The sequence below is a fragment of the Dama dama genome, chromosome 11, assembly GCF_033118175.1.
Source record: "Dama dama isolate Ldn47 chromosome 11, ASM3311817v1, whole genome shotgun sequence".
Classification (NCBI taxonomy): domain Eukaryota; kingdom Metazoa; phylum Chordata; class Mammalia; order Artiodactyla; family Cervidae; genus Dama; species Dama dama.
Genome location: NC_083691.1, coordinates 10,606,849 through 10,615,287, shown reverse-complemented (window position 1 = coordinate 10,615,287; position 8,439 = coordinate 10,606,849). Strand labels below are relative to the sequence as shown.

The window sequence follows — 8,439 nt, the reverse complement described above, 5'->3', positions numbered from 1 at the left end:
AGGACGCAGGGAAGCCAACTAGCGAGTGGCGGCGGCGGCGGCAGCGGCGGTGGCAGTTCGCGGCGAGAGCGACGGCTCCGAGGCCGGGTGACGGTCCGACGCAGACCTCGGTTTCCTCCTCCGCAAGATCTTCTCGGTATGTGCACGACCCCGATCACTCCGCGCCGAGTGCGCGGGCTCCTCGCCTGCCGGCGGTGCTGCTCCGGCCTAGGGCCGCAGTCTGCGCCTGACGGCGGGCCACCGGGTCCAGCTGACTCCTGGGCACTGGGCCCTTCCCTCCAGCGAGGGGAGAGGTGGGGACGGAGGCACACGGTTCGGTCCGGAGGGGAGAGGAGGCGGCGCGCAGGGGACCGGGCAGCCTGGGGCGGATAAGAGGGAGGGACGCGTGGGGGATGGGATGGGAAGGGAGAGCCAGAGGCGGGCGACCTGGCAGCTGGAGAACTGAGAATGGGAGGCGAGAAGGTGCAGTGTCTTCTGAGTGCCGCTGGTGAAGATGTCTTGGTTCGGAGACTCTTGACAAGCTGGACTCCAGGGCCTGAGGGTGGAGGGGCAGCCCACCTACCAAAAACATACACACCATACTTGGCATCTTTCCACTTCCTGTTGGCGATCTGTAAATAAGAAGCTATCGGTTGCTTCCATCGCCTTTCCTGCAACTTCGTCTTTCATTGACTGGCAAAATTTAAACGGGTGCTGGCTAAGCAAAGCAGAGAGATAAACAGGTAGTTCTGTCTGTAAATCTGCGTAAAAACAGGGAGGCGTGGTGGTCCGTTCAGATGAGAGGTAAGTCAAAGGAGAAATCAGTGTTTTTATTTTAAAATTTGTGCTAAAAATCAGTTTCAGCGAGGCTTTAAATTAGAAAGGATTTTAAACCTGGTATTCAGCAGTTCGTGGATAGAATTCAGGAGCTCCTTGAACTAGAATGAGGACAAAACACGTCTTTATTATCTGATAACTGTATTGTCATTTCCTTCACTTATGAATATAAGCAACAAACCACAGTAGAATTAGCGACACCTGTGACTTTGTCACCGGTGTAAACGATAGGTATTTTTGTCTCATGTTTACAGTTGTTGCAGCTATCTCAAAATATCATTTATGGTATACTCCGGTAAAACATTTTTAAAGTATCATTTATGCTTATAATTTCTTTGGATTATGGTATTATCAGACTCACTGTTAGACCTTGTTATTTAATTTGATTATAAAGGTGCACATATATTACAATATTAGGGTTTTTTTTCATTCTTTTGCTAATAGTTCATTATAATTAGTTTCTTTCATATTGGCATATAGTTATTTATGCATTCAAAAGCAATCTGAGAAGGGGGTCCATAGGCTTCACCAGACTACCAAAGAGACCCATGGCTCAAAAAGACTAAGAATTTCTGAAGCAGAAATAAGTTTTGGGGATCTGTAAGTTGGCTTGCAAGAATATTTGGATCATTAGATAAGAAAAAAGTCAAAGCAGATAGGACAATAGTGTAGATAGATGAAAGACGGAATTTTTGTAATCAGGGCAATAAAAAATCGGACTGTAGTCAGAGTAATAGTTTTGAAAAATAGAATGGACCGCAGATATTTCACTCAAGGTCATGAGGAATCAGCAAAATAATCTGAGAAAGAAAGGGAAGTGAGTACTTTGGCCCTTAGATTTTTGTGTGAAGGTACCTCCAGCTTCTAAGTGATTAAAGGAATTGAGCCCGCCAAACTGTTGTGTAAGTCTGTGAAAGAAAATTTTAGTGTGTGCTGTTTTTCTTTAAGTCAGGTAGGTAGTATGACTTTTAAAGGGGGGGAGAGGATATTCTAATTGTTCTATCTTTTTTTGGATGGGGGCGGGGTGGTGGGCCACACTGTGAGGATTGTGGGATCTTAGCTCTGTGACAGGGATCAAACCTGGACCCTGGCAGTGGGAGCACTGACTGCCAGGGAATTCCCCAGTCTAATTTTTCTATCATGAAGTGAAAAACTGCAGGATCTCTCTTTGAGTCTGTTTTCCTGTCGCTGTTCTTTTCATACATGACAGAAAGTAAATGTACAGCTTAGAGTTGAAGAGTTTTACTAAAGTCTTTTTCTTGAAATTTCATTTTAAATTCTTGTAGTTCAGCTTCTTTTTGGCATCAGACTTCTCACCGACAAATTACTCTTAACATTTTTTTCAGAATATGTGTAACTGGAAGTTTGCGCTTGTTTGTAAAGCACCTGTCAGCATCTTGTGTGAGATATTTTTCCCTCTAAAATAATAGCTATAATGAAAAACCAGTGCAGCAGACTTTTTCTAGAAAGGATTAGGGGAGGGGGTGGAAAGCTGAAGAAGAGTCTTTTGTGAAATAGATGTTGGTGCTGAAATAGTTTGTGTTGACTTAAACACGCTATATTACAAATGACTGCCTTGGGGAGGTCTTGCCAGATACTTTCTGTGTCCTTACACTGCCTCTTTCATCATTCTTTCTCCCCTGCTCCTTTATTTTATTTATAGCATGTACCTATCTGGCGTCATATTATTTGTATATTTGTATATATTTGTACCTAAAAGATCAAGAGAATTTAGATTGGAGCTACCACTACTAAATGGGAGAGGCGAGATTGGGGAACGCTGTGTGGATATGCCATTTGAACTGGACATTCAGTCATAGATGTGATTAGCTACAGGGCTACTGGAGAAAGGCTTCGGTTACAGGGAACAACTTGAACAAAAACAAGGACAGAGGAGTTTGTAAATCAAATAATCATCTAAGTCAACAGCTCGACCTCCCTCCCATCCATCCATTCATCCATCCAGTGCGCTAGGTCTGTAAAAGGAAAAATGGAATAAAAGATCATGTATAAAGGCAGTTTGGGATGAACAAAGGCTGAGAAATCTAGGCTCCCCATGAGAGTATGTGACCATTTGCCTCCAGATGGATCTCTCCCTCCTAGAGCCCACCACAGTGACATTGCTCACAGGGAACCTGAAGTCTCTTTGCTGAAGAACCAGAGAGGCAGCCTGGGGAAATGAAGAGTGTGGGGTGTGGAGTCAAGCAGATCTAGTCTTGAATTCCTTGTCTGCTGCATAAGAGCTGGATGATTAGGCAGTAAGTTATTTGACTTCTCTAAAGCTATTTCCTCATCTGTATAATGGAGGTGATAAATAGTTGTCATATAGGATTAACCCGAGAAGTAACTTCAGGAACATGGTTTTCACTCAGTAATTGCTAGTTATCTTTTGGCATTCCAGCTTTCAACGTGCTTTCACCCTTTCCACCTTCTTGCCTCGTCCCTGAGTTTAAAACAACCACTGCTCTTCTGGTGCCTTCTTGGGCACTCTCAAGTGTTGTCACTTCCCACTTCACCCAGGCGGCTCTGCTGCGAGTTTGTGAGCAATTTTCCAGTGGTGACACTTAGCACCATACAAGGCCATGCTGCCTGGGCATTCTGGAAATGGCAACAATATGTATTAACTTTTGTTGGGTGCACCTAACAATGCAAAATTTGTCACTCTTTAAATGTAATGTGCTTCAGTTTAAATTAGCTTATTTGGAAAAATTACCCCTGATACTTGCAGGAAATTGTAGCAGGAAAGTAGATACATTCCCAATTGTAAGATGTTTCACTTTTATTTATTATTATTATTTTTTAGTAGTGAGTGTATTGGGGAGTTGGTTACACATTACCGTTCTCCAGGATAAAGTATGATTTTTTTGAGGGGTTAAAAGTCTCATATATTAAAAAAAAAAAAAAGTCTGATATAAGTGGGATCCTTGGGCTGGGTTGGGGGTATGGGAGGGGGGTTCAAGAGGGAAGGGATATATGTATACTTAGGGCAGAGTTACAGTGTTGTATAGCAGAAACCAGCATGACATTATAAAGCAATTATCCTCCAATTAAAAATAAATTAAAAAATAAATAAATTAAAAAAAATAAGTGGAATCCTTTTTACTTGCTTAGGAAAGACCAAAAATAATTGAAAAACAATTTCTTCTCAAGTGATTAATTAAAATTTCCCCATCAGCTTTATGTTTATTCACCACACACATTTCCTGCTCTGTAGTTAATTTTTTCGTAGGTAAGAAGGATTTTAGCTGTGTTTTTGTTTTTTTACATTTGAACTGCCTAGAACACAAATTCTGTATGTTTGCATAGGATTATTTGTGGCTTTAACTCTTAAATCCTAATAAAGATATTTTCATTTGTAAAGGAACAATTTCTGTATTGTGTACAGAAAAATCTTTTGACACAAATTTTTTGACTTGTGGTTTGTAAAATTATAGACAATTAAAATTTCCTTCTTTGTGTTTACCTATATTTTCTTATTTTTTGGATTTATGTTTCAGTATATATTATGATTTTGTAAAGACATTTTCAGAAGGGAAGTTCTTCATTGTTTCTAAGCTGAAACCCAGTTTTGAACTCTGCAATTCAGAGGTCAGAAGAAGTGATGAATATCTGTTGATACCTCAAGTTCTCATGTTTAATAAATAAATGGTTGAGCAAATGTTTAAGAAAATACAGACTTCCTAAGGGTCTTTATAATGTCTTTTTTCTTTTCTTTTTTAAGTTTGAAGATAAACTAGATACTTGTTCAGTATTTATACCCAAAAGGAAAATATAACTTTAACGCTAACGGTGTAATTAAATTGTATATATTAAGCCAATATTATCTTTGTATTCACCTTTTTTGTAAGCCATTTAAAAAAGATAAGACTACATAAAAAAAGAATGAAATATTGCCATTTGCAGTAACTTGAGTGGACCTAAAAAATATTGTACTTAGTAAGTCAGAGAAAGACAAGTATATGATATCACTTATATGTGGAATCTAAAAATAATGCAAATGACTTTCTATTCAGCACAAAGACAGACTCACAGAGATAGAAAATAAACCTATGGTTATCAGAGGGAAAGGGGGTAGAGATTGGTGGGATAAATTAGGAGTATGGGATTGACAGATACAGACTACTATACATAAAATAGATATCAACAAGGATTTACTGTATAGCACAGGGAATTATAACCAGTATCTTATAATAACCTATAATGGAAAATAATCTTAAAATAGATATCAATATATAGATAGGTATCTATATTTATCTATCTTCTTGTGTGTGTACTCAATTGTGTCTGACTCTTCATGACCCCAAGGACTGTAGCCCACCAGGCTCCTCTTGCCCATGGAATTTTCCAGGCGAAAATACTGGATCAGATTGCCATTTCCTACTCCAGGGGATCTTCCCCACCCAGGGATCAAACCCTCGTCTCTTGGGTCTCCTGCATTGGCAGGTGGATTCTTTGCCAATAGATAAAAGATATACATATCTGAGTCGCTTTTCTGTATACTTGACACGAACACGATATTGTAGTGAACTATACTTCAATAAAAAGATGCTAAACAATACAAGGCTCTAAGCAGACTGTAACTGTATAAACAGGCAAGATGTCTGCTCATTAATTTAAGATGTCTGTCTGAAAGGGTGCCTGCTTGGTCTTGCTCCCATGTAATGCCGGTCCACCCACGCTGGAGACTAGTCGTCAAACATGTTCAGTTCTGTTTTATTCTCTTCCTGATTTATATTTTCAGTTTATTTTCTCTGAATTTTTGAAAAGATTAATATTGGGAAATTTAAAAGAATATTTAATCAAGGGATGTTAGCCTATTCCCTTTTTTTCAGGATCAGAATCAAATTATCTTCTCAAGCAATTGAAATTTTATCTAAGTACATCTATTTTAAAAGTTTTTAGGAGTTAGGCTAAAGTCATCTATTTTCAGCCCACTCTGAACTGTCTCTTTTCACTTTCTAATGGAGAACTCTGACCCATGTCTTAATTTTACTTCCACTGTTTATAAATCCTGACTACCTGACAAAAATACATTAGGTCTGAAAGTCATAGCACTTATGGCAGAATTACAGAATGTTTACAGATATGGATTTCTGTGTCCAAAAGGCTTAGGGAAGACTAGACTAATTCTTTTTACAGAATTTATTTTACGTTTACCTTCTTTAGAACTCAGGGACTCTAACTTTGATTTCTCTAAAACAAAGTGCTTTTTAGTACCGAATTATTTAAGGGCCTGGTGGGCCAGCTTGGATTCTGATGGAAAGTGACTTATTAAGTAAAAGCTTCCCTCTGAGTTTCTGTTTGTTGCTCTTCCATTGCTAAATCTGCCTCTTTGCAGCCCCATGGACTGCAACAGGCCAGGCTCCTCTGTCCTCCACCATCTCCTAGAGTTTGCTCAAATTCATGTAAAGTTTTTATTCCATCATTGCAAAACATCATGATAGCAGTAATGACAATAATAGCTAACATTTATTGACTTCTTTTCTTGTAGGCATTATGTAAACTAAAGTTGAAAATAAAAAAAAAAAAAAAAAATTCCATAATTCTATGGAGGCATCTTAATGGTTGATTTATTTTTGAAAAGCCATTTGACTAATGAGATTTATTTTTTTGTGTGGTCCAGAATGTTCCTTTTAGGTAGAACACAGTGATAATAATGCTGTTTGAAGTTTGATAGTGTTTGTAATTTTATGAAGTACCGTTTTGGTAAATGTGATGACATAGACATGTCAGGCTGCTGTTTACATGCTTTCCTTAAATTTGAGGGTGTCCTCTTGGATCTTGAAACAGGCTTTACCAGTATTACAGCTCAGCAAAAATGCAGCTGAAGTTCAAAGTTCTCTCTCTGCTCTTCTATCTGGTAGTTTTGTGCACCCACTGTATTTAGGGAAGAAACTGAGTTTATGCTGGGGACGAAAGCTTCCTCAAAGCATGTGGGTGGTAAAATCTCTCTCAAAGGTTTGTAGGGTGTTCTAAGGGTTTTAGGATTTTTTTCACTAGTTTATCTTGATCTCCAGATTTCTATATGTCTTAGTGAGTTGTCATTAGAGATTGTTGAATAGGAGGAAATTAGATTTGGTGGTATATAACTTTGGACTAATAAAATTAATAAAGGCTTACATAACATGAAAGTTCCTGATATGTTTCTAGATCAGGTGGATATTTTTGTGTTACTTACTGCCTTTGGAGGAAAAGGGAATATAATTTTAATACCATTGCAGTTCTGCTTATTAGTGTATAGTGTCTTATTGTTCAGCTGTACCTAGAAAGTAAGTACTGTGTCCTTTTTGTTGGACTTGAAAATTTCACAGTTTTAATTATTCACAGAATTTGTCTGGTCCTGAGTGTTTAAGTACTAGCAGATCTTTAAGCAGGGGAGCTTTTAGTGCCAAGTTTTTATTATGTTTTCCTTTTAAAATTTTTTTAAATTACTAAAGTAAGAAACATTCTTTGTTAAAAAAAAGCAAAACTAAAAACAATGCAAAAATGAACATTTTTTTCCCTACCTGTATGTGCACATGCTATATGATTTGGAATTTCCGCCCCCCCCCAGAATCATAGTTAACACTTGTTCTTGTTTAGTGCTTTATAACCCATTAAACCCTCACAACCTTATGAACATACCCATCAAAGGTTCAATTTTACATCCATTTGCAGATGAAGAAACTGAGGCAAGGAAAAGTAATTAGCCAAAGGCTGCATAACTAGTGAGCAGCAAAACCGAGATTTGATTGAGCTCAAGAAGTCTTGCTCTGGGATTTGTGTTTTAACCTTGGACTGCTTCTGGGATCTTACCATGCATATCATTCTGCAGTTTGCTTTTTTCACTTAGTGGTACCTGATAGGCATCTTTCCATGTACCTGTATCTCCTTCTTACTAATGATGTGGTAGTCCATGGAAAGCCGCTTCCCTGGTGGCTCAGTGGTAAAGAATCCGCCTGACAGTGCAGAAGAGACGCACATTCCATGCCTGGTGCAGGAAGGTCCCATGGAGAAGGAAATGGCAACCCACTTCAGTATTCTTGCCTGGGAAATCCTGTGAACGGAGGAGCCTGGCAGGCTACAGTTGATTGGGGTCACAAAAGAACATGACTTAGCAGCTAAACAAGTCCATGGAAGGCGTTACCATAATTTACTTAATGTCTTTCATGCTTTATCTTGTTTAACTGTCCTATTAGTAATGATTTCAAGATTTTAAAAAGCCAAGATTTTTAAGTGAAAATAGTGAGTCTAGATTAGTATTTACTAAGTAATGCATATTACCTGTCCAGGTGTTTTATTCTGTCAGTTGTGTGGTCTGATAAAACCTGAGCTTAATGCACAAGCTGTTTGTTATGCGTTGAATTTCATTATTTTCTTGGTTTTTCTTTTTTAGCTCTGGAAAATTAATTAATGGATCAGGGGTAAAATTGACCTTTGGATTTTATTTATTTATTTTTGGTAGGGTGTGGAGTTTTGGTGTCGTAACAGGAAGTGCTATACTCTTAATTTGAATTTTGGGTACTAATGACTTTGAATTAGGTACTTACATCTTCAGAGCTGTGTGTCTTTCAGTTCCTTGTACTTGTGCCAGGAATAGTTGGTACCAAGTCTATTTTTTTAAACAATGTTTTACTTTTGTTT

At 38.4% G+C, this 8,439-nt stretch overlaps 1 protein-coding gene across 6 annotated transcripts in view; it reads left to right on the top strand.

Annotated features, from left to right (window-relative positions):
• GAPVD1 (GTPase activating protein and VPS9 domains 1) overlaps positions 1-8,439 on the top strand; it is a 71,579-nt gene continuing 63,140 nt past the window's right edge. For all 6 annotated transcript variants that reach the window (XM_061154660.1, XM_061154658.1, XM_061154659.1 and 3 more), the window contains exon 1: positions 1-136. The gene's annotated coding sequence lies outside the window, so the exon portion shown is untranslated. The remainder of the gene's footprint in view (positions 137-8,439) is intronic.